Source organism: Cydia amplana, chromosome 8, assembly GCF_948474715.1.
Source record: "Cydia amplana chromosome 8, ilCydAmpl1.1, whole genome shotgun sequence".
In the NCBI taxonomy this organism is placed as follows: Eukaryota; Metazoa; Arthropoda; class Insecta; order Lepidoptera; family Tortricidae; genus Cydia; species Cydia amplana.
This window is the reverse complement of record NC_086076.1, coordinates 1,749,357-1,774,882: the sequence shown is the minus strand read 5'-3', so window position 1 is coordinate 1,774,882 and position 25,526 is coordinate 1,749,357. Positions and strand designations below refer to the sequence as shown.

General features: G+C 37.7%; 1 protein-coding gene across 1 annotated transcript in view; it reads right to left on the bottom strand.

The window, feature by feature from the left end:
* LOC134649989 (cardioacceleratory peptide receptor-like) overlaps positions 1–25,526 on the bottom strand; it is a 152,195-nt gene that overhangs the window by 34,131 nt on the left and 92,538 nt on the right. The window lies entirely within an intron of this gene.

Below are 25,526 nucleotides of genomic sequence, written 5' to 3'. Positions count from 1 at the left end.
CATTTTAGTAGGTATAAGGCGGCTAATTATTGAAGGCTGAAACCTTCAGTCGACTCTTGTTAATTCAAACCTGCGATAATTCGAACCTCTCTATAATTCGAAGTTATCACGAGTTCCCTAGAATATCTCTTTATATTTCGAAATAAATCAATACATTTTTAAGCTCTTGGTAATTCGAACAAAAATAATCAACGCTAAGTAACAAAACGACGCGTTAATTCGAACTCATAGGCGTCAAACATTCTACAATTCGAAGTTATCAGATTGCAAACCTCACAGAGGTAATAATACTTTATAATAGACCGCACATTTTGAGACAAGTTCAAGTTCGTCGTTGCACTGTTTCGTTGGTTATGTGTATCTACATATTAGTGTTAGTTACGAGTCCTAAAAAGTATAAATGTTTGACGATTGCTGAAAAGAAGGAGTTAATCGAAAAAGTGGAGGTAGGTGGGAAGACAAGTGATGTTGCAAAATAATTTTCAGATCAGTGTCAGCAATGTGCATTAAAGTAAACTCATGTTTCAGAGTTCTTCCGAAACTAAGCTTTTATATAGTAAAAAAAATTGCAGTTAATCAGTATTTGAACCTACCTACTCAATCATTCGAACTTTCATATTTTATCTCTCAAAAATTTCGAACCATTTGATATTTCAAACTCTCGATAATTCGTAATATTTTAAAAGTCATTTGAGTTTCGAATTAACGAGAGTCGACTGTACTAAAATGAATTCTGTTTAAATAGGTGAATAGAATTCATTTGGTGGCCAATTACCCTACTAGGATGTTTAATAGTTGATGGCCCGATTGTCATCCTCATCTGCATTACTAAGTTTGTATTGATATGCGGTAGTTCACTATCCTCCTAAACCAGAAAAGGATATTCTTAGCTTTCGGGAATAGAAAAAAAAAACCTTTTTTTTCTCTTCATGGCATTATACCTACGCATGCATTAGGCTTAGCACGCACTGCGGTTTTTTTCTTGCGGTTGCGGTCAAAATGTAGCAAGTTGCGTGCGTGCGCTTATATAGAATGCAGTACGTTACATTTTTTGCGGTAGCGGAACCGCTTTTTAAAAACCGCAGTGCGTGCTAAGCCTAAATGGAGAGCAATTTTGAGTAAGTTGTGCCTAAAATAATATTATTTTGAATGGATAAATCATATTTTTTACGGTGCATATTCAAAAATGATCTCTAGACAACCTCTGGTGAGAAAAACTCTCGAAAAACTTTAGCTGCAACGTTCAACTTGTTAACCTGACTGAAGCTAAAGTAGGTATCTAGTTCTCTCATCTATCAATGTCTTAGGACTCTATTTAGGTCGTGTTTCCAGACAGTTAAAGAAACTTTAACACTAAGCTAGCTTGGCTGTCTGCGTCTCTTAATATAATTATTTTCTTGAATTGTGCCTCCCTCGGAGCATTCGCTATTTTCACTTAAGTACATAAAAATATTCCGTTTTTTTTTTGTTGAAGTATATTTTGGGCCATTTTGTATTATATAGTTGTACTAGCGACCCGCCCCGGCTTCGCATGGGTTAACAAATTATACATAAACCTTCCTCTTGAATCACTCTCTCTATTAAAAATAAACCGCATCTAAATCTGTTGCGTAGTTTAAAAGATCTAAGCATACATACAGACAGACAGACAGCGGGAAGCGACTTTGTTTTATACTATGTAGTGATTGTGTATTTTTTAAGAACCGTTGAAAGAAGCCTATTATTATATAAAATACCGTTAACATGAGTCAATGTGGTTTATAAATAACATGCTTTGTCACAGCGATTAGTGTTAATGTGATGTCATTCTTAAGAGCCAGTGTAAGCTTTGAAAGTGATCATAGTTATAAATGACTTGGCCTGTTAACTAATAGGGTAGACCGAGGCGTATCGGATCACAGGGTGAATTGGATCATGATGAAAAATCCGTTGATATTTGAAATATTGAATTGATAAGTGCACTAAAACACCGCTGTACAGTCAAGTGTAACAAATGAGTGTAGACTCAAAACTTACTCAATTAATATGACAAGCATATTTTTGAGATGATTGGTGCACCTATATTTTTACACTTGACTGTACATGTCTATGACTCCAGTCATAATCAATATTTTCAATATCAATTTTCTTTATTTTGTCCCGCTTTGCCCTGTGATCCTATTTGTATCGATCTTAGTAAGGTCAAGTGAGGTAAATGCAACTATGGGATTATTGCGTCTCTCCGTTCTTTCTCGAATACGATTGGTCGAAACGCCTTCTATTATGCAACGTTTCATTTCCAAGTAGCTCAGGCATGAAACGTTGCATAGTAGAGGGCGTTTCGACCAATCGTATTCGAGAAAGAACGGAGAGACGCAATAATCCCATAGTTGCATTTACCTCACTTGACCTTACATACCTACATAATATAGACGTAGGTAGATGGTCTGTCTAAATAAGTGATGGTTAAGCTTAAGACTCAACTCTCGAGTCCTTTGAATCCTCTGCTTTAAGACTCGACTCAGTTATTCAGTATAACAGCCATATTCGAACTTTAAGAAACGTCAAATACTAGAGATTTAAACGATATGGATTGGTTATGTCAGTGTCAAACATGTGTCAAAAGTACTCAAAAGTGACGCGTTTGTTTGAAGAAACGTCACGTTTGACACTTGTTTGACACTGACATAGGTATCCATTCCATATCGTTCCAATCTCTAGTATTTGACGTATCTTAAAGTTCGAATATGGCCGTAAGAGTCTGAATTAGGTATGATCTTATTTTGTATTGATACGACCTTGAAGGTTTCTCTGGCTGATTGGTACATGCTAAATAAAGTGAAAGCTGTGCGTGACAATTCAGCACTATAACAAATTGTTAAATTAGAATCGACCTAACGGAAATGCTCAAACACAACACCCTTCGGCGAAAACTTGGTCCCCCACGGTCCATATAAATTCAAAACAACATCGCTAACTAGGGTACAAAGTCAAAGTCGAAGTGAGCGTTAAAGCCATTTGGGACAGCAACGGAAAGCGGACTTTGAAAACGCATTAATTCATTTGGGTTTATTGATGGCATTCTTTATTTTCCTTTGGTGAAGTTGAAATGTGAAAGACTATTTCCGGCGGCGCAGAGAAAGGAACGGAGTGGTTTATTGTGTAAACATTTGAATTAAAAGTTTTTTAAATATACCTGATTCTTTAGTGAAATCCTAAGTTTAAAAACAGATTGTTTAATCTAGTAATATTCAAGTTAACTAACGAGTTAAGCCTTCTTCTTCCATTCATGTACGTAGATTTAGGTTCTAATTAACTTTCCTTTTTTGGTCCCGCTTTTTTTCATAGCAGCTGTGGCCGATATAAGTCGCAATCGTGATTAAGACTCCACAATAGTGCTGATATTAAAAATAATTTGGATGTAACTAGAAAAATATTTAAAATTATGGACCGATTTGTATAGAAAATAGTGAAGATGTTCAAAATTATAAGCAGTATAAAATATTGAAACAGTGGACTCTACGAATATTTCTGTTCCTGTACTTGGCTTCGGTTTTCACATAGATGTCTGAGATTAAAGTGAAAGTAATCCGATCCAAATCAAATTCTAATTGAATTAATCGAATCAATTCTAATTATTTCTCTATTGTAGGTACCTACCTACATCACAATGTCAATTTAATCAACATTGGTCAATTTAATCAACATTGGATCAGTCGTGCCTAGCGGTGTCACCTGAGACAAAAGTGCATAATATCGCTAAATAAATTCGATTATTCAATGCATATCGCTTCATAAGTAAATGTCTACATTCACTTTTTTTTTTTTTACTTTATTAGGTACACTAAACAGACATCGTACAATATCATGGGTAATACAATTGGACATTATGGCTTAAATCTAGCACGAGATCCAAAACAAGTGTACACAGCATGTGTACACTTCTCCCAATAACACATACATGGTATAAAAAAACTGGCCAAGTGCGAGTCGGACTTGCCCACGGAGGGTTCCGTACCGTTACGCAAAAAACGGCAAAAAAATCACGTTTGTTGTATGGGAGCCTAACTAAAATACTTATTTTATTTTGTTTTTAGTACCTATTTGCTGTTATATCGGCATCATCTGTGAAAATTTCAACTACTAGATAGTTCACAGTTCATAAGTTACAGCCTGATGACAGACAGACGGATGGACAGACGGACAGCTGAGTCTTAGTAATAGGGTCCCGTTTTTACCCTCTGGGTACGGAACCCTAAAATATACGAACCGACTTTTCCATTTAAGCACGGTTCAATATCAGATAAAAACGTTACGGATAATGAAAAACAGGTTTTCTTAACCCTTTATTAAATCGTAGACCCTTTTGCTAGGTACAAAAACGATCGTAGAAAATTGGCTGTTAGCGTGATGACATCTTATCTTTTACTGTGATTTTTCCCTTTGGAGATAAGATCAAATTGTACTGCCAGTTTTCCGGTGAGCTAATATAGGATATTGCCTATTTTGGTAAGATAGGATAAAAAACGGATACCTAAGCGCTACAGCATCGTAGTTCTATGGAACTATCGCCATGTCTACTTAGCCAGATTTTTTTAGTCATTTGGTAGTTTTTCGCTGTTGTTGATTCACGCGAATACCGGTGGTGATGGTTACCAAGAAGGATGGTAGTGTCAGGTTTTGCGTGGTCTTCAAACTGATCCGAAGAAATTAGAAGCTTTTAGGGATTACCGGTCTGTATCATATCGAGTTTATCTTTGGTTCCAAACTATGTATAATAATTATAAATGATATCGAAATAATAATAACAAACTTTTAACTTTTAACGAACTTTTTTGGGGCTCTGTACACGTTGCTACATTAAAATACCCGACCATATTGTAAATATGTCAGAAAACAATTTAAAAACTATAATAAAAGATACTTCAGTACGGATATGATGGTCGTTCTTGTCTACGTGACAGCGTGATAAAACGGTGTCCGTCACTTTCTTTCCCACGGTGTTAAACAGTGACAGTTATTTTATCACGTGGATAAAGATGGATAAAGCTATCCATAATAGGCTGGCTGTAAAGAAAGGCTATTATAGAATAGACGATTATTTAACAGACAAACACGTATGGTCGGATACCTTATCTACAGTCAAGCGTGGCATTATATTAAGTTATCATTTTAATACACATATATTATATATTCGATGTAAATTATTTTTAATTATTCTCTACAATTTTTTTATCAATCTCTACATGTTCTGTAAGAATCTCTTTTGAATAAAAATATTACGATTATGATAAACAGAGTGTGACTTGTAATTTTGTATTTCTCATGCTTTTTAGGGTTCCGTACCTCAAAAGGAAAAAAAGGATCAGTCGTCTGTCTTTCCGTCCGTCTGTCACAGCCTATTTTCTCCGAAACTACTGGACCAATTAAGTTGAAATTTGGCACACATATGTAAGTTTATGACCCAAAGATGGACGTGTAACGTAAATAAATGAATTTTAAATATGGAGGCCATTTTGGGGGGTAAATGAGGGTATTTACCTATATATGACAGGAAACCCTATTAGAAATGTGCAGTCAAGTCGGACTTAATGCACGGAACCCTTGGAACCCCTATCAGTTATCTAACCTTGTTGTGGTTATAAACAAAACCAGATGGCAAATCCAATAAGATTCTTCGCAATGAATTTCTCTCCAGTTCAGGAAAAAGGTTGAGGCTTATTTGAATAAATAACCAATAAAGTACTGTTGCAATACCGAAATTAAAGAAAATAAGTAGCTTTATTTAGATCAACGTAATATATTTTTGTGTTCGTTTTTTTTTTTACTTGTTTGTATAGGTATTTGATTTCAACTGAAATTCGTTAAAAATAATAACTCTAGAAAACACCAGTGGACAATATTATAATTATATAAGTTAACGACTTTGGTACACATGTGTCCCGTTTTTTATATTTGCGTTTCAAGTACAGATAAAATTGATACAGCCTGTAAAGTTGTAGCGTATAAAATAGCTTTAGATTTCCTTAACTTTGCTATGTCTACAGGAAAGACGCGAACGAGTTAATCAAAATTTAAAATGTGTAAGACCCAGAACTCAAAACTAGAGCAAATTATATTAAAGCACCTGTCTACCAGTCAACATCAAAATAATATATACAATACAATACAAATCCTCTTTATTGCACAACCCTCACCTCTGTCCCTCTTTACCTCTGTCTTCATGTGTTATTTGTGTTTCCATGTACATTTATTCTGAAATAAATGTACATGGAAACACAAATAACACATGAAGACAGAGGTAAACAGGCGGCCTTATCGCTAAAGAGCGATCTCTTCCAGACACCCTATAACCAGAAAATATGTGTTAAGTAATATGTGTAAAATAATTGAAAGATGTATCTCTAAAAGCCTATGGTTTTTAACATCACGTAAGTACATCGGGTCATTTACGTGGCAATCCCGTTCTCGTTCTTAACATTGATATCTTAGAGCCCGATTCACATTTAAAACTCATTATGGTTTTGATAATTCAATTTCACCCGTGAGGTGAGATTGAAGACCAGTGGCTGAACCTAACATAATGGCGGAGTCTAAAGCTCACAGACTCCGTTGGTCGGGCCATCTTGAGAGAATGGATGAAGATCCCGATGAAGGGCCCAGCAGTCCTATCGGACGCCCCAGCCAGCCTATTATGGATAGCTTTATCCATCTTTATCCACGTGATAAAATAACTGTCACTGTTTAACACCGTGGGAAAGAAAGTGACGGACACCGTTTTATCACGCTGTCACGTAGACAAGAACGACCATCATATCCGTACAGGTATCGCTGGTGCGACATGGTGGAGGCGATCCCGGCGAACTTCGGGTCAACAATTGGCGAGAGGTCACACAGGACCGTGAAAAGTGGCGCTGTATAATAGTGTCGGAGGCAAAGTCTCCAACGGAGTAAGTAAGTACGTATAAGTATGGTTTTGATACGACCTTGACAATATTCTTGTTGAATTTCACTTCATTTCAATCCAATCAGCGTGAGCGAACTTCAAGGTCGTATCAAAACAGTTCAAAACCGTTTAAAGTTTTTAAGTCTGAACAGGGCTCCCGTACCCGTACTTAACGTTGATATCCCAAAAAGGTCCGAGCCACGAATAATTGAGTACACTAAGATGTTTCGTATCTTATTTATGAAACTGTCTACGTTTCTGTGGTCATAGCTACTCTATTTATTTTGTACCTTAAGCATTTTTTGGTCTGTCTGGTCTGGCCGCAAGTTAAGTATTACAAAATACATTTGAGGCAACGAGGCATAAGCTGCTATGTTCTTTAAAAGTATTAGAAATATTATTTCATCCATACAAAGCAAATGTATTGTATTGTATAAAGCGGTATTGTACATATAATTTAAGTTTTGATGTAATCCGATTTAATTTTATTGAATTTACTGCAGTTAATGCATGTTAGACACTAAGTAATGTAATGCCAATTAGCACGTAAGGTTTATCTGTAAGTGCTGATTGATTGGATTGAATAAATGAAATGAAAAATGTAGAAATAAATACGTTTAAATAGAAATAAGTTACTTGTTAAATAAAAGAAATAAAATAAATTATCTCTCACTGTTTTAGATCGTGAATTCATCTTGCCCCCCTGTCCCGTTTCAGAGGTCCTTCCTTATATAGTTATAGCTTGGCAAAAAAAGTTAGTCCCGTTTTTCTTAAATTGATTTGAAAGGGACGACATTACAGTATTGCCACTTTTTAATTTCTACTCTAGTTTGCCAGACTGTATGTTATACGATTTGTTAAATGTAAGAATTTGTACGTAATAATTGAGCTAAAGTCCCGAAATAAAGAAAATTAACTAGAGGATGTGTTTATTAAACATGTGGTTTATCCAAATTAACTTTTTGATTGTGTTTAATTTAGGTAAGTACTAAATGAATAACCTACTTAGTTTGTTTAAGAATTGTGGGAGGAATTTATAAAAGTCTGTAATTATTTTGCTAAAATGTTGAAGCCGCTCTATTTCCATTGTCTTTAGGGTTAATTAACTTTTCATGATCATTAAGTGTGATTAAGATAAATTATTTTACGGGAGATAGGTATATTTTGCATTTCAGCATTTGTCGTAGACGCATAAAATATTATAGGTACATAACGAATAATGTCAATGTATTATTTGTTACACTTTTGATTTTGCTTCAATTTAGCACAGAAACAGTTTATGACTCAGCGCAAAACAAAGTCACAGGCAAAATTTAATATTTTGCAACTTGTGTTAATATCCAGAGAGTAAAATGGGGATTACGTTTGTACAGTCGCCATCAGATATATCAGAGCGGCCGAGGTGCTCAAAAATATCTGAACACGCACTCTATAGTCTTGTGGGATGCGTAGCAATGCAGTAATTGTCCTCACTTATCCACTTACTTGCCAACAGTGGCGTGTTCAGATATTTGTGAGCACCTTGACCGCTCCGATATATCTGTTGGCGACTGTATGTAGAAGCGGTGAAGTGACGTGGTCCCTTTTCGCCGTAATGGTTTTAAAGGAACTGTTTTGTTGAGCCAAACCATGTAATGCCTAATCTAATCTTAGTATATTTAATTAACAAGAAACTTTCCCAGTGAACTGCTAGCTATCTTAGTCGGCTCGTATCGGTGGCTCGTAAACATATTTTGACACTCGCCGTTTACTAAACTAAACCAGTGACTGTGAGATGTAGACCTCGCGAATTTTCATTATGTCCCCGCCATAAGGGTCTACCTGGCGGTTTTAATCGATTTTTGACAAGTTTTGAATCGTATCTCCTACATTTGCACTACAGATAGATTTATAAGATAATCGGCTATCGGTTCTTCAATCTTTTATCTCCATTTTTGTCTATCGGATTTTGAAAGAAATGAATACTTACCTACTTATTTTTTTATGATTTTTTTAAACATTGTCTAAAAAACACTTTTTTCGTAACTAGATTGCTGTGAAGGATCTTTATATACGAAATCTACAAATTTGCGTTCGTATTTGACGTCTCGAAAAACTTGTCTACGATTTTAATTTTAAAGTAATTAACATAAAATGTATGGCCAGAAAACCTGTTTTTTTGGCTTACAATTTTACAATTTAGATGCCAAATATCACGAAAACTATGAACTTTGAAGAAAATATGCGATACTATATTGCTTAAGAGTGCTATTACATTTCGGGGATGAGCGAGTTTAGGTATTTTACGCGCTGCGGCAGGCCTCGCGATCTCAGGTCGCCGAACCCTTCCACCGCATTTTCCCTCGGTCGCACTACAATGATGGATTAAACATTCTTGATCCGATCGTGAAGCACATTGAAATCAATCATAACAACACTAACCGTACTTTAATATCAAAGTCCTAAAAATGTTATTTGGTACGAAAATACTAAATCCAGTGCAAATATACATACTTATGTAGGTCATTATTACTAGAAAGAAATTATACGTACTTACTTCGGTACTCGCTTATTTTCATTTTTCGTCATTGCATATGGTATAGGTTGTATAGTGAAACTATTTTAGCTATATAATAAAACCTTTAATTTGTATCTTAAGTTTAGAAACGAGCTGATACTAAGCATCTGATGATGAAGCCTGATGATGATGATGAAGGTGGTCACGGATACCAATCAACCATGTAGTAACATGATTAGGCTCGTTTGATTCGTCTCAACAAGATCTTTGGCACTAGGTGACACTCAGGGTCTGATAATGGAGCTGGAAGGTGGCCACTGTTACCAGTCAACTATGCAATTAAACCACTTCGTGTTTGAGCTCGTTTGATTCGTCTCAACAAGATCTTTGGCACTAGGTGATACTCAGGGTCTGATGATGGAGCTGGAAGGTGGTCACCGGTACCATTCAACCATGCAACTAAACCACTTCGTGTTTGGGCTCGTTTGATTCATTTCAACAAGATTTTTGACATAAGATATGACTCAGGGTCTGATGATGGAGCTGGAAGGTGGTCACCGGTACCAGTCAACCATGCAACTAAACCACTTCGTGTTTGAGCTCGTTTGATTCGTCTCAACAACATCTTGGACACTAGGTGATATTCAGGGTCTGATGATAGAGCTGGAAGGTGCTCACCGGTACCAGTAAACCATGCAACTAAACCACTTCGTGTTTGGGCTCGTTTTATTCATTTCAACAAGATCTTTGACACAAGATAGGACTCAGGGTCTGATGATGAAGCTGGAAGGTGGTCACCGGTACCAGTCAACCATGCAACTAAACCACTTCGTGTTTGAGCTCGTTTGATTCGTCTCAACAAGATCTTTGACACTAGGTGATACTCAGGGTCTGATGATGGAGCTGGAAGATGGTCACCGGTACCAGTCAACCATACAACTAAACCACTTCGTGTTTGTGCTCGTTTGATTCGTCTCAACAAGATCTTGGACACTAGGTGATACTCAGGGTCTGATGATGGAGCTGAATGGTGGTCACCGGTACCAGTCAACCATGCAACTAAACCACTTCGTGTCTGGGATGACAACCTTCCAGCTGCACATCAGACCCTGAGACTTTCCCGAATGAAGGTTGAGGGAGGCGATGGCTGAGATACGCGTCGTACTCGTGAACGGGTGCTGTTTGTGGAGACGGGTCTGTTTAAGCTAACACGAATATATTTAGTAACTTTATTTTTTAATTTAATTGCAGTGAGACGCCTCATTCGGTTCTCGTATGTTTTTTTTTTTCTCGTAATGTGTTAATCATACAGGATTGTGACTCTTGGAGACCCTATACATCTCTAAGGATAATTTGATAAACTATGTTATTTTTTAGTTCTGACACTTAGAGACATTTACACCTCTAAATAAGTTTAGATTTTTTTTCCATGTATCTGTTTTGTTTTTATTTTAATATTATTATTATAGTTTTTTTATGTAATTCGACATTAAGAGACCTTATACATCTCTAAGTAATTGTATTACGTTAGTTTGATTTGGTAGTTGTAGTTGTATTTAATAATTGTTGATGTATAATTATTATTATTTTGCTTTTATGTAAATTCAATGTTGACGTGTAAAAGTGCCCTTGTGGCCTATTTGCTGAATAAATGTTGAAGTTGAAGAAGTTGAAGTTGTGAGTACTATGTTGTGTCAAAGATCTGGTTGAGACAAATCAAACGAGCCCAAACACGAAGTGGTTTAGTTGCATGATTGACTGGTACCAGTGACCACCTTCCAGCTCCATCATCAGACCCTCAGTACTATCTTGTGTCAAAGATCTCATTGAGAGGAATCAAACGATCCCAAACACGAAGTAGTTTAGTTGCATGGTTGACTGGTACTGGTGACCACCGTCCAGCTCCATCATCAGACCCTCAGTACTATCTTGTGTCAAAGATCTTGTTGAGACGAATCAAACGAGCCGAAACACGAAGTGGTTTAGTGGCATGGTTGACTGGTACCGGTGACCACCTTCCAGCTCCATCATCAGACCCTGAGTCCTATCTTGTGACAAAGATCTTGTTGAGACGAATCAAACGAGCCGAAACACGAAGTGGTTTAGTTGCATGGTTGACTGGTACCGTTGACCACCTTCCAGCTCCATCATCAGACCCTCAGTACTATCTTGTGTCAAAGATCTCGTTGAGAGGAATCAAACGAGCCCAAACACAAAGTGGTTTAGTTGCATGGTTGACTGGTACTGGTGACCACCGTCCAGCTCCATCATCAGACCCTCAGTACTATCTTGTGTCAAAGATCTTGTTGAGATGAATCAAACGAGCCCAAACACGAAGTAGTTTAGGTGCATGGTTGACTGGTACCGTTGACCACGTTCCAGCTTCATCGTCAGACCCTGAGTTCTATCTTGTGTCAAAGATCTCGTTGAGAGGAATAAAACGAGCCCAAACACGAAGTGGTTTAGTTGCGTGGTTGACTGGTACCGGTGCCAACCTTCCAGCCCCATCATCAGACCCTCAGTACTATCTTGTGTCAAAGATCTTGTTGAGACGAATCAAACGAGCCGAAACACGAAGTGGTTTAGTTGCATGGTTGACTGGTACCGTTGACCACCTTCCAGCTCCATCATCAGACCCTGAGTCCTATCTTGTGACAAAGATCTTGTTGAGATTGAGACGAATCAAACGAGCCGAAACACGAAGTGGTTTAGTTGCATGGTTGACTGGTACCGTTGACCACCTTCCAGCTCCATCATCAGACCCTCAGTACTATCTTGTGTCAAAGTTCTTGTTGAGACGAATCAAACGAGCCGAAACACGAAGTGGTTTAGTTGCATGGTTGACTGGTACCGTTGACCACCTTCCAGCTTCATCATCAGACCCTGAGTTCTATCTTGTGTCAAAGATCTCGTTGAGAGGAATCAAACGAGCCCAAACACGAAGTGGTTTAGTTGCGTGGTTGACTGGTACCGGTGACCACCTTCCAGCTCCATCATCAGACCCTGAGTCCTATCTTGTGTCAAAGATCTTGTTGAGACGAATCAAACGAGCCGAAACACGAAGTGGTTTAGTTGCATGGTTGACTGGTACCGTTGACCTCCTTCCAGCTCCATCATCAGACCCTGAGTTCTATCTTGTGTCAAAGATCTCGTTGAGAGGAATCAAACGAGCCCAAACACGAAGTGGTTTAGTTGCGTGGTTGACTGGTACCGGTGACCACCTTCCAGCTCCATCATCAGACCCTCAGTACTATCTTGTGTCAAATATCTTGTTGAGACAAATCAAACGAGCCCAAACACGAAGTGGTTTAGTTGCATGGTTGACTGGTACTGGTGACCACCTTCCAGCTCCATCATCAGACCCTCAGTACTATCTTGTGTCAAAGATCTTGTTGAGACGAATCAAACGAGCCCAAACACGAAGTGGTTTAGTTGCGTGGTTGACTGGTACCGGTGCCAACCTTCCAGCTCCATCATCAGACCCTCAGTACTATCTTGTGTCAAAGATCTTGTTGAGACGAATCAAACGAGCCGAAACACGAAGTGGTTTAGTGGCATGGTTGACTGGTACCGTTGACCACCTTCCAGCTTCATCATCAGACCCTGAGTTCTATCTTGTGTCAAAGATCTCGTTGAGAGGAATCAAACGAGCCCAAACACGAAGTGGATTAGTTGCATAGTTGACTGGTACTGGTGACCACCTTCCAGCTTCATCATCAGACCCTGAGTTCTATCTTGTGTCAAAGATCTCGTTGAGAGGAATCAAACGAGCCCAAACACGAAGTGGTTTTGTTGCATGGTTGACTGGTACTGGTGACCACCTTCCAGCTCCATCATCAGACCCTCAGTACTATCTTGTGTCAAAGATCTTGTTAAGACGAATCAAACGAGCCCAAACACGAAGTGGTTTAGGTGCATGGTTGACTGGTACCGTTGACCACGTTCCAGCTTCATCGTCAGACCCTGAGTTCTATCTTGTGTCAAAGATCTCGTTGAGAGGAATAAAACGAGCCCAAACACGAAGTGGTTTAGTTGCGTGGTTGACTGGTACCGGTGCCAACCTTCCAGCTCCATCATCAGACCCTCAGTAATATCTTGTGTCAAAGATCTTGTTGAGACGAATCAAACGAGCCGAAACACGAAGTGGTTTAGTTACATGGTTGACTGGTACCGTTGACCACCTTCCAGCTTCATCATCAGACCCTGAGTTCTATCTTGTGTCAAAGATCTCGTTAAGAGGAATCAAACGAGCCCAAACACGAAGTGGTTTAGTTGCGTGGTTGACTGGTACCGGTGACCACCTTCCAGCTCCATCATCAGACCCTGAGTCCTATCTTGTGTCAAAGATCTTGTTGAGACGAATCAAACGAGCCTAAACACGAAGTGGTTTAGTTGCGTGGTTGACTGGTACCGGTGACCACCTTCCAGCTCCATCATCAGACCCTGAGTCCTATCTTGTGTCAAAGATCTTGTTGAGACGAATCAAACGAGCCGAAACACGAAGTGGTTTAGTTGCATGGTTGATTGGTACCGGTGACCACCTCCCAGCTCCATCATCAGACCTATATATTCTGATTCTGACATGTCATCAAAAGCATTTGTATTCAGCCATTTTTTTATTTAGTACCAATAAAATATCAGATCATTTCAAATATCTTTAATGCTGTCCGGTAGTTACATACTATACTATAAAACCAAATACACAGTACTAGGATCAAAGTTTCTCAGTCGCCGTTTACACGCACACAGTATAGCATTTTACACGGCGCCTGCCGCACACAATGATAAAAAACCTCGTCGTCGCCGTTGAAAACGTGCGGAGCCGACCGACACACGTCCTACCTCTACAAGCTCTGCCGCGGCACTGAGCTCACGACCGCGCGTCATCGGTAATATTAGAGTCGTTTTCAAAAAATTGCCAAAAAATTATAGTAGAATTTCATAAACACTAATGTATACCATCAGTATAAGCAAACGCTGCAGATTGCTTGAGTATGAAAATGACTTCGATATTAAGTAGAATTTCGTAGGAATTGACACTTGTTTCGGAGAGAAAATTGAGTTTGTTTTTCTTCGATTTTCTCTTTCTCAAAGGTATTTAGGAAAAATGTCAAAAGTAATTCCTAATGTACAGGGTATTAGTAATACAAAATAGCCAGCTTTACCAGAGTAAACTTCTCAACATTTCCAAATACGAGCTCACAATTTAGTGCTTCACGTGGTTTTTCGGAAACAACCATCAGAAAAAAAATCATTACTAATTTAATAAGCCCTTTTTCCAATATTTAAAAAGTAATTCCTAAAGATAAGAAGACGCTTTTACCGTAACAAGTACTCATTGTTTCTAATAATGACCCTAAAGTACTGAATGTCATCGAGGAATATCATCAATTTTGCATTATTTTGACTTTTCTTGTTGGAGCGCTCTTAAAACCGTTGCTGTTAATATGATGATAAGCAACAAAAACACTTGAAAACTAAGGGATTCAGATCGAAGATCATTGGCGTGGGGAAGATTTCCAAAAACACATTTATTATCACTTATATAAATACACATTTCATAAAATCAGTTTGGGCCTTTCGTTTTTTTTTGTGCCTGTTATATTTTTATCACTTAAATATTTGTTTAAATTTAAACTTTAATATAATTTCAATAGAGTTCAGTGTTATAACTGCCATTTAAGGCTTCGTATGAACTAGAGTAGCGGTCGGCAACCTTTTAGAGTGTTAACAGACGTCTCAATTCGCCGGGTTATTTTTTACAATAGAACAAAAGCTATCAGACAGCAATCAAATAAAGTACCTACAGAAGGAGTGAAGGAGAAAATCCATGAAACATCATTGTCTATTGACATAAAGCTTAAATTCGTCTGGCTAGTAATAATGTTTACACTCTAACTTATATCGGGATCGGGACTTGATCCTTTTCAAACATTCCGCCGATTCATTCCTCGAACAATCAAGGGATGATTGCCTAACATATTTCAACTTCTTTGTCTTGCCCCTGCACCATTCACTAACTCGGGGTTAACGGGTTAAACCTGGAGTTTCCATGTACAAGTAGAATTTGACACTGGATTAACAGTTTAACCGGTTAACCCGGTTAGTGGGATGGTGCAATTGGCGCTAAGTGTAAGCGGATCTTGTAGGACATTTTTGTAAAAACGTGGGACACTGTCATCACGAAACATGTGTCGACGTTAACCATGTATTGACAGATAAATTGTAATTTTCCATTATTCTCTGGATTGATTTTTGTACTTTGAATATCTTGTTTGTATTGTGGCAAACAAAGAAATGGATTATCTATCTTTTTAACTATCATAAAGTTATCTCGTACATATGCATTTAATTCCGTTATCTACTTTAACTACAGATGTGCAAGTTGCGGAAAGTTTCCATAAAATTCTTTAAATTCTCGGAAATTTCATGAAACTTTCACTAGAAAATATGGGAACTTTAAATTTAAAATTGGAAAGTTTCAATTCTCATACAAAAATGTAAGAAATTTTCCGAATTTTTCCTACGTTAAATTTCCGAAACATTTCGCAATTTTGGAACGTTTCCTTAGGCACATCAGTAACTTTAACCCCATGCATATTCGGTCTACGCCATTGTTGCCAAGGTGCCGGAGTTAACCGAGGCGCATCGCTGTTCTAAATTTGAATAGAAATTTAATAGCGAACACGAGTTACTCGTGTCTTTTGTAGACCTTTAACCTTTAGCGTTTCTGATAGAAAAGATACAGGGAATACATTGTGCATCTGACTGATTAGTATATAGGTAATATATTAAGTATGTACATAAATAACTAGTGGTTCTGTGAGCTGTAGACCTCGCGATTAACATTGATAAGCTTAAAACATGTAAAAACAAAAAATACTTCGCTGCGTTATTATCACAGTGTACTCACAATGGTCTTAAGTGCCATAATAGGTCTTAAGTGACCTTTTGAACATTTTCCAAAAACCGAAACGACAGAAAAATTCTATGACGGGTCAATTTGTTATGATGGTTAACTGATTTTGAATTTTGATACGACCTTGACGATCGTCGTGATGATTGGCGCGCATCTCACGCACGACTTTCACTTCATTTCGTATGCACCAATCAGCGTGAGCGATCTTCAACGGCGTATCAAAATAAGATCAAAAACTTACCAAATTGTTCAATCTGAATCGAGCAGGTCGTTAAACTACAGGCTTGTCTGAGCTTACTCACACACAGTCAAGGACTAATTTATTTGCTCAATATAGCCTGTGGAAACTTAGTACAACGCCTAATGTAGGTACTCTCCTATAATTGTGCCTATGTTTACCTTTGAAACACTAAAGGCTCATTTAGACGGTGCGAGAACTCGCATGCGAGTTTCATTACATTGCGTCATTTGATCGGTCGGCTGAATTGATGTCACTTCAATTGTCCGCAAAGTAACTAAAACCGTATACGAGATACGAGTTCGCGCGCCGTCTAAATGAGTCCTAAGTGTTAGGGCCCTCGCACATGAAACACGTCAGGTGCTTCGGTATATTATTGCTGGCCCCGTAGATTCGTGTTCTTCTCTCATTCTCACTGAGCTTTAGCGTGAGCGAGATCCATGTGCGTGCTCGAGACCGCAGATATCATGTTTTTGAATTTTAATTTGTTGTAAATGTTAATAAATGTTCGCGCATCTTACGCACGGCTGTCCATTCATTCCACATGCACCAATCAGCGTGAACGATGCTCAAGGTCATGTCAAAATAAGATCAAAACTGTAACAAGTTTTTAAATCAGAATTGCCTCCTGGCCTTTAAGCGATAAGCAGAGCGAGTACCCGACATGGGCACTACAAAATCTACAAATAATGTGCGGCCAGCCTTAGACGTGTACGTAGGTTTCATATGTTTCAGCCAAGTTTCAAAAGCAAATGTTTGTAAATACAATGTAGTTAATTGGGTCGACCAAGGTGTGTTGCCTCCGAGGTAGTTTCCAATTGTATACAATATATACAATTCTACTGTCGTTAATAGAAACTTTTGTTTAATTTTGTAGTTAGCAGAGCTAATGAGAATTACAATGTTATAAAATGGGTCTCCAAACTTTTTTACCTCGCTTTGGGTGTCGGCGGGCCGAATTGGAACGCATCGCGGGCCGCATTTGGCCCGCGGGCCGGGGTTTGGAGAGCCCTGTTATAAATAAAGGAATAAAGACTCAGGCGACGCGCGTGTAAGCTCATATAGAACAATTGTAGGGAAATGTAACACTCATGTACACCTTCGGAGTAGCCATTTAGCAGGCGTTCCCCTCTGTCGAAAATAGGCGACCTATTGTCATACACAATGTATGGTCTGACGTTTATCTGACATAGCTATTTTTACGTTACTTATACATCGGCAAAAATCGGTAGACTGTTATGTACAGAAAATTACTGACAAAGCGTCTCCGTTGTGTTATATCCTCCAAGGCTTGTACCGCCGAAACGACCGTTTACGGACAAAAAAAAACGCTAGTCTATAACCGCCCTAAATACTTGCTAGTGACGAGTAGCTTGGTAGCTTATTTGGTTCATGTTTCCGGGGTCAGTTCAGTCATGACCGAGGCAGTTATTTTTAAATTTTTTGCCATAATTATCTTACAACTGGTCTGGCCTAGTGGGTAGTGATAGTGACCCTGTCTGTGAAGCCGCGGTCCTAGGTTCGAATCCCGGTAAGGGCATTTATTTGTGTGATGAGCACAGACATTAGGTACTGAGTCATGGATGTTTTAAATGTATTTAAGTATTTATATATTATTTATATCGTTGTCTGAGTACCCACAACAAGCCTTCTTGAGGGGGTGGGGCTTAGTCAATTTGTGTAAAAATGTCCTATAATATTTATTTATTTATATTGCATAAAACCAGAGATGTACAAAATGGTTTTAAAAAAGCATTTAAATACAAAATGCAAAATACTTTTCAGATTTACTATTTCAAATGCAAAATACCAAATAGTTTTGCGTTTTGTATTTCAAATGCTAAATGCAAAATAGGTATTTTCAAAATGCTTTTTCAAAATAAAATACCTTTTGAAGTTTTGACCAAATCTCAGATATTTTTGTTTATTTTAGGTATTTATCATGAGAATAGCCATAGAATAGATAATGTTTGTCATTTTCGTTTCACATTGACACTAGTCAGACATAATAGTCGGTTTAGACTCTCGTGGCTCGCAAGCTCGTCGAGCTAATATAATTTAAACACTAACGGCACGGCATAAGGTTTATAACCGAATGACAAGCCGAATGCGAGTGTGTCGAGGCGAGCCACGAGCTTTGAGTATATAGCCTAAGGAGATGTGATACACGGGCGACCCCCTCCGGCAAAGTACATTGGTCAACTGTTCAAACACGTTATATAAAACTACTTGAAGTCGCTTCACCGCCATTTTGCATCGTTCCGTGTCGCGAGACGTTTCTCTTAAAAAATGATGACTTGTGCAGTATTATCGTGTAAAAGGCGATCTGATAGCTCAAATTCGCAACAAGATCGCGTTTCCTATCATATATAAGTATTTATACTAACTATAAATGTATATTGAAGTTCAATCTCCATTTAAAGAAAAAACCGTTGCGATACATAAACGACAGAAAAATGTAAACATGAATACAGTGGTACGGGGACGAATCGGTCTTAAGGGATGTGACAAAGTCAAAAAAGCGACTCAACATTTGAATGATTGAATGAATCATTCATTCATTCAATCACTGCAGTTTGTTTAATTTAGCTGATCAAGCAAATAATGTCAGTAAAAAAAAGACGCGAAATTCAAATTTTCTATGGGACGATATCTTTACCTATGTATCAGCCCGGAAAACCCGCGGGCGACAGTTCATTCCACAGTTTAGCTGTGCGTGCTGGCTAAGACACAAAGACACATAAATACAGACAGCCATACATACAAACAATCATTTTATTGGCTACCTAATATCTTCAATGTACAGAATTTTCACTTTTACAATTTTATAATAAATAGTAGTAGTATAAGACAATTCAGTTCATTCATCAAACTGATTTGACTCATTCTTCAGATGTGACCCATCACTATCATGTTCGTATGTATGCTGCATAGTTATGTGAAAACTCTGTCTGTGTGCGTGTAATTTTTGATGTGTTGAACTTTTTTGTAGTGTGCGTTTGTCGCAACAGCATAATCTGTGTCTGTTGAGTTACTTATCTTTTGGTGGTGTGCTGTAGGTGTTTACCTCGCCCCCCGCTAAAAGTGGTGAAAAAATTTGTTCGAAGAGTTTACGTTATCACATCTCCTTAGGCTATATACTCAAAGGCCACGAGACGCGCCGCGAGCCGAGCCGCGAGTCTAAACGGCTATAAGGCGCGCACTCTGACCAAAGAAAAAAAAAGGGCGCGCATGGCTAGCAGACGCCTCTATCGGTCAAATTCGGCAATGCAAGCGTCATTCGTTCATTTCATTTTGTTTGACTGGTAATGTTGGCTAAACTTAATCACAAAGTATTTTGCATTTTGAAATGAATATTAAAAATGCAAAATACATCTCGAAAAGTATTTAAAATAAAATACAAAATGTTTTTTACTAAAAGGCATTTAAATGCAAAATACAAAATAGGTATTTTGCATTTTGTATTTGCATTTTAAATAGAAGTATTTCAAATAAATCGCATCTCTGCATAAAACTCACCTCATTTTATAACTTTAACGTTAATCAGAAGATTCAGAAGTAAACGAACTGACGATGTAGGTTAATAAGACTACTACGCATGAATTTGGTACATGTCCGATCTCATTTCGGTAACGCCTGAACAAAATCAGGTAAGTTCTTTTTTTTTAATTTTTGTTATAGGTTTCATACTTTCGAAATAGTTATCTCATGTTTTCAGCCAAGGAACAAAAGATTTAATTTAACAAGATTTTTTAGTAAAAATTCAGCTTCACTCCGTGTCAGGCAAAGCTCATTGATCACTTCAAATATTTTTAAGAAGAATTTAAAATTGTAACTTTTTTAATGAGATTATGTTTATGTTGGTTGTGTTAATATGTTTTTGTTGAGAAAGGAGACCTAGGCTCTCCGAAACATGTCTCGCGAGTGACTTAAAATAAGTGAGTCTAAACCGTAAAATTATTCAATGTTAGTATGTTTCACAACAGTTTAAATTCGATTATGTTTAAAGTTTACTACAGCTGCTATAGAAAATAACTATAATAAGTTATAAAGAGTATTAGGTTAGCGTGGTATATGGGCATATAATGAGGAGGGATGAATGACATATAAGCAAAAATGTTAGGACTTATGGATGAATGTTGATGGACCTAGCGGATGGTAGACCCAAAAAACGATGGATTGTGTGTAAGAGGATATGAGAAAGAAACAAGTGAGTGCTGAGATCACGCAAGATACAGGAGAATGGAAGAGAAAAACATGTTGTGCCGACCCCATATAACATGGGATAATGATGATGATGACGATAAGAACAAATCATAGACATTACTATAAACTTTCAGATGTACGCCATCAATTGATAAATTGTCAGTTTAAAGCCCAATTGATAAATGCTCTAATCACTTACAAGCGTAACGTTTTGCGTAAACAAAACGCCAGTCATCCGCAACTGTCAAAACTAATCCGACCTCGCAAAACTCAGATTTAGTACAAATTGAGTTATAGAATTTTGATCCGACCGCATTTTACGATCATGTAAATCAGTTGAAAGAATCCGGTGATAGCTGTCTGGTGTTTCAGTTCGTACGAGAATTGTTTTTAAATCGACTGCGAGACTGAAATAGGATTTTAAAATTGGAATGCAGTAATTTGGCAGTGTACTGGTCGATTTACACGAAGTAAGCAGTTTTGATACGTCTTAGTAAAGCAGTTGGTATCTATACGGAAATGGATGATAGGAGTTTTAATAGTATTTCGTGACTAAAATGAGTCATTTATCGTTTTACCGAATAGACGTGAAATTTGTTTATAAAAGTTTAATTTAAACCTAAACGCGATATCATAATACCTTGTATCTTTCCAGATCTCATTTGCACAGTGTAATTTTAACAGAAATAAATATATTTTTCCTCAGTCACCCGTTTACCACGAATGCTGTAAATGGTTCGAATCGTCGGGATGTATTTTAAATTCGTTACCTCTGACCCGATATAATCCGTCTAAATAGTTTTATTTTATATGATTAATAACTATCGCGGTAACCGTAGAAAATATTAAAAACAAAAGTCAACATTCTATTGTAAAACAGATTAAAGCTAGGTAAAGAATTTGGGCCTATACTTAGGTACTTTTTTTCAAACTCGATGGGTAGGGTGACTCCACTTTCCTTTTAAGACAACTTATGTAAATCTCGCTCATTACTCTTACTCGCATTATCATGTATATCACGTATCGGTGTCCCACACGGGTTCTCACGCCACTTTGCATCCCAAATGTTACAGATTTACTTTAAACAAGTCTCATTAGCGTAAAAGTGGTGAAGTTTTACTTGAAAACGATGTTATCTGGAGACGGAGCTTGCCTAAAACTCTTTATCTGATTTCGCAGTTTGAAAATGCCTGTGTAAATAAGTTAGTAATGTTTATAAAATAAAATACTTAAATAAAACCGACTGTTAAACGTATCGCAAGGGAGTTGAGGTTCATTATTAAGTATATTGATCGTACTAGGGACACAGTAGTACACACTGCTAGCTACCTCTACATACCTACTAGGGATTGCAAATATTCGAAACTTTCATGTATTCGAATATTCGACTTTTTCTGGCGACATATACGAATATTCGAATAATTATTCGAATATTATAAAAAATAAGAAAAGGAACGAGAAATCTATTTATTATCGTTTTATTCAAAAGTTTTTTCACATACCTATTGCTAAAACTAATGATATTTTGCAGAAATCCACTTAATTGACTAGATTTTTTCATCCTATGACTATGAAATTAAATTAAATTAAATTAAATTAAAATTTATTTCAGGAAAATACCCATATGTGTTAGTATACATTATTATTATACATTATTCAATCAAATTCGGTTAGTACATAGGAATATAAATATAAATTAAATTAAAAATTAAATAACAGTTACAATAACAAAAAACGAATACAACATTAATATTACAAATAAATTAAATTAAATTACATTACATTGTCCTCTGTCTTATCACTAACTATCATAATTTACAAAGCTGGAGTGCAGACCGATCCACCTACGCATCATCGGTGAGTCCCACCTCCCGGCAAATACCTTCAGGATGCCGCTCGGACTCCCCAGCAGCCTATCGAGCAAGGAGGCACAGCGTTTCCTTATAATCGCATGGAAGCCATCAACACTTGCCTCCGCAAACATGCCCGATGCACTACACCTCCTTCTAAAACCGAGCAACATCCTGAAGGCATCATTATATTGCACTCGAAGAGCGCTGTACGTCCTCTGCGTAAAATTGACCCATAGGTTACATGTGTAGAAGCACTGGCAGTATGCCCTGAATAGAGTTATTTTGACTTCCTTAGTGCACCCTGCAAACCTACGTGCCAACATATTGCAGCAGACGGACAGCGCCCGTCTCTCCCTCTCGATGTCCATGTTGTCACAGAGATCATCAGTTACCCAGTGACCCAGATATTTGAAGTGCCTGACTCTGTTCAGGTTTGTGCCACATAGAGTAATCGGTGGCAGGACCTCATACGTTTTAGCACCCGCTTTGAAAAGTAAGAATTCGCTTTTCTTGGCATTATATTTGAGTCCATGGGTTCCTGCGTATCTCTCACAGACACCGATTAGGGTTTGCAAAGCACCCAGAGATGGCGCCAGCAACACCATGTCGTCTGCATAGCTGAAGTTGTTCATAAAAACACCGTCAACCGAGCATCCGACACTGGCGTTGCTCAGCTCCTCAATCAGTCCGTTGATGTACAGGTTGAATAGCCGAGGAGACGAAATCCCCCCCTGTCTCACGCCGCACTCCAACCTGTACTCCTCCGAACACACACCGACCCATCTCACGCTGTTCTTCTGAGTATGGTACCAGTATTTAATAAGGGAGGTTACCTCACAAGGAAGACCGGCAACTTGCTGCATTTTCCGCCAGAGAACTTTATAGGACACTAGGTCGAAGGCCTTAGATAGATCTAGAAAGCATGCAAATACCGGTGTTTTCCTGGAGGTATAGTACTGGACAGTCTGCTTGAGGCAGAGAACAGCACTTTCCGTGGACAGGCCCGGCCTAAAGCCAAATTGCGCATCGTGTAGACGAACATGCCTGTCGAAATGCCCACATTTTATAAAAACAAGTAAAACGCCAAAATTAGATGTATTAAATATTTCTAGATTTTATTATAAATGCGTCGTTGCGAAAAATAATATAACTTTAACCATCCAAACACCTAGGTATGTAAGATTTTTTTTATTAGGTAATTATTTTCCGATTTAAATTAACTTGTAGTCACTCAGAGGCCTGTAAAAAGGCCTTTAATTCCATTGTATTTTGAATCTTTATTGACTTTATTTGTTTTGGCAAGTTTTTATTCCTAATGGTCGGCTAATTATATAATATTGGAATATTTAAGGGAAACGTTAGTTGACTACTGGGTGGATTATTCGCCAGCTAAAGGTGCATGGTTAGATTACCTAGTTGGACAGGTTTGGTATGATCAAATTTGAGAATTGCGATAAGTGGCAAGGTTTAGACTTAAAAAATTGAATAAACAGAATGACCGTTTAACTTAAAACTTACGCACCGTAAAAATAACATACTTTTAGATTTCGTTTTCTTTCAAATTGAGTTAGGTTTCACTGTATTCACGAAGTCTATCGATAGGAATACAGTAAAAATATTATTTCCTTCGTATTTGGGTACCTACCGTTCCTCATTCACTGTAAATACCCGGAAAACACACAGAAACTGTAACTACAGCGGATAAAATAGATTTTATATTAGTAATAAAAAATATTCGAATATTCGAAACCTGAGCGGCCGAATATTCGAATATCAAAACAGGTCGAATATTCGACAAATTCGAATATTCGAATATTCGAATTGCAAGCCCTAATACCTACACATATTTAATTACACAAACGGGTCTACCGCGATATAGTTTCATTGTTTTTACCTTAAAAGCTGTGTGTGTATGTGCAACTGTGGTCTTTCCGTGACCACAGCTGGTGCAACTCAGCTAAAACGTCGAAATTTAAGGTAAAAACAATGAAACTGTGTCGCAGTAGACCCGTTTGTGTAATTAAATACAAGCCTTATTGAGCTTACTGAGCTGCCACTAAAAAAGCTTAACGCCTTTCTTCGTTGCTTAGAAGAATATTTTTAATATAAGTTCCTGTTGCTGAATGCTCTTTTTTGCTCTCGAAGATGGGGAATAATTTTCTATATCGCTGCAAGCCTTTGTGATCTTTGTGTGCGTAACAATGGAGATTGAAAAAATATTATTAATTAAAAGAAACCACTTCATAAACCAGTTGAAAAAATCACACTTTAGGCATCCTTAAAGAGGGTTTGCAGGGCTACTTAAGCTCAAAAATAATTTAGACATTATCACAAAATCAATAGACAATTACCCTCCAAGTAATATAACTTGCATAAACATAATCTAAGCGACCTTGCGTTTAACAACTCATAATATAACACTTACGCAAAGACTACTCTCACTCACTCCAACACATTCCCTGATTCGTATGAGCGAGACGTAGACCTCAGTGGAACGTGCCTCGGGACTTGATTGGGTTATTAACTTCGCCGCTAGTTAACATAATTATAATCACTTTCGATGCTTATGAAGCGAGGATGGGTGGTGTGTTCAAGCAGATAATAGATGTCGGCTGCTTCGAAAAATTAGGGGCGAAAATATGTAAACGGCCTATACACATACAGGGAGTATTTTTGATGCGACAACAATATCATAATATATCCTATGGGTATAGTATTTTTCAAACTCTATGGGTACGCTGACATGTGTAATTTCACTGCAATATTGCGAAAATTGGCGTTTTTAGGTTATAAATTATATCTGCAGCTGCAGATATTTTGGACTAGTCATTGAGTTTTCACTTCTGTCGGCACTCCCGGAGTACAACCCGTTGTTTTTTTAAATTTAT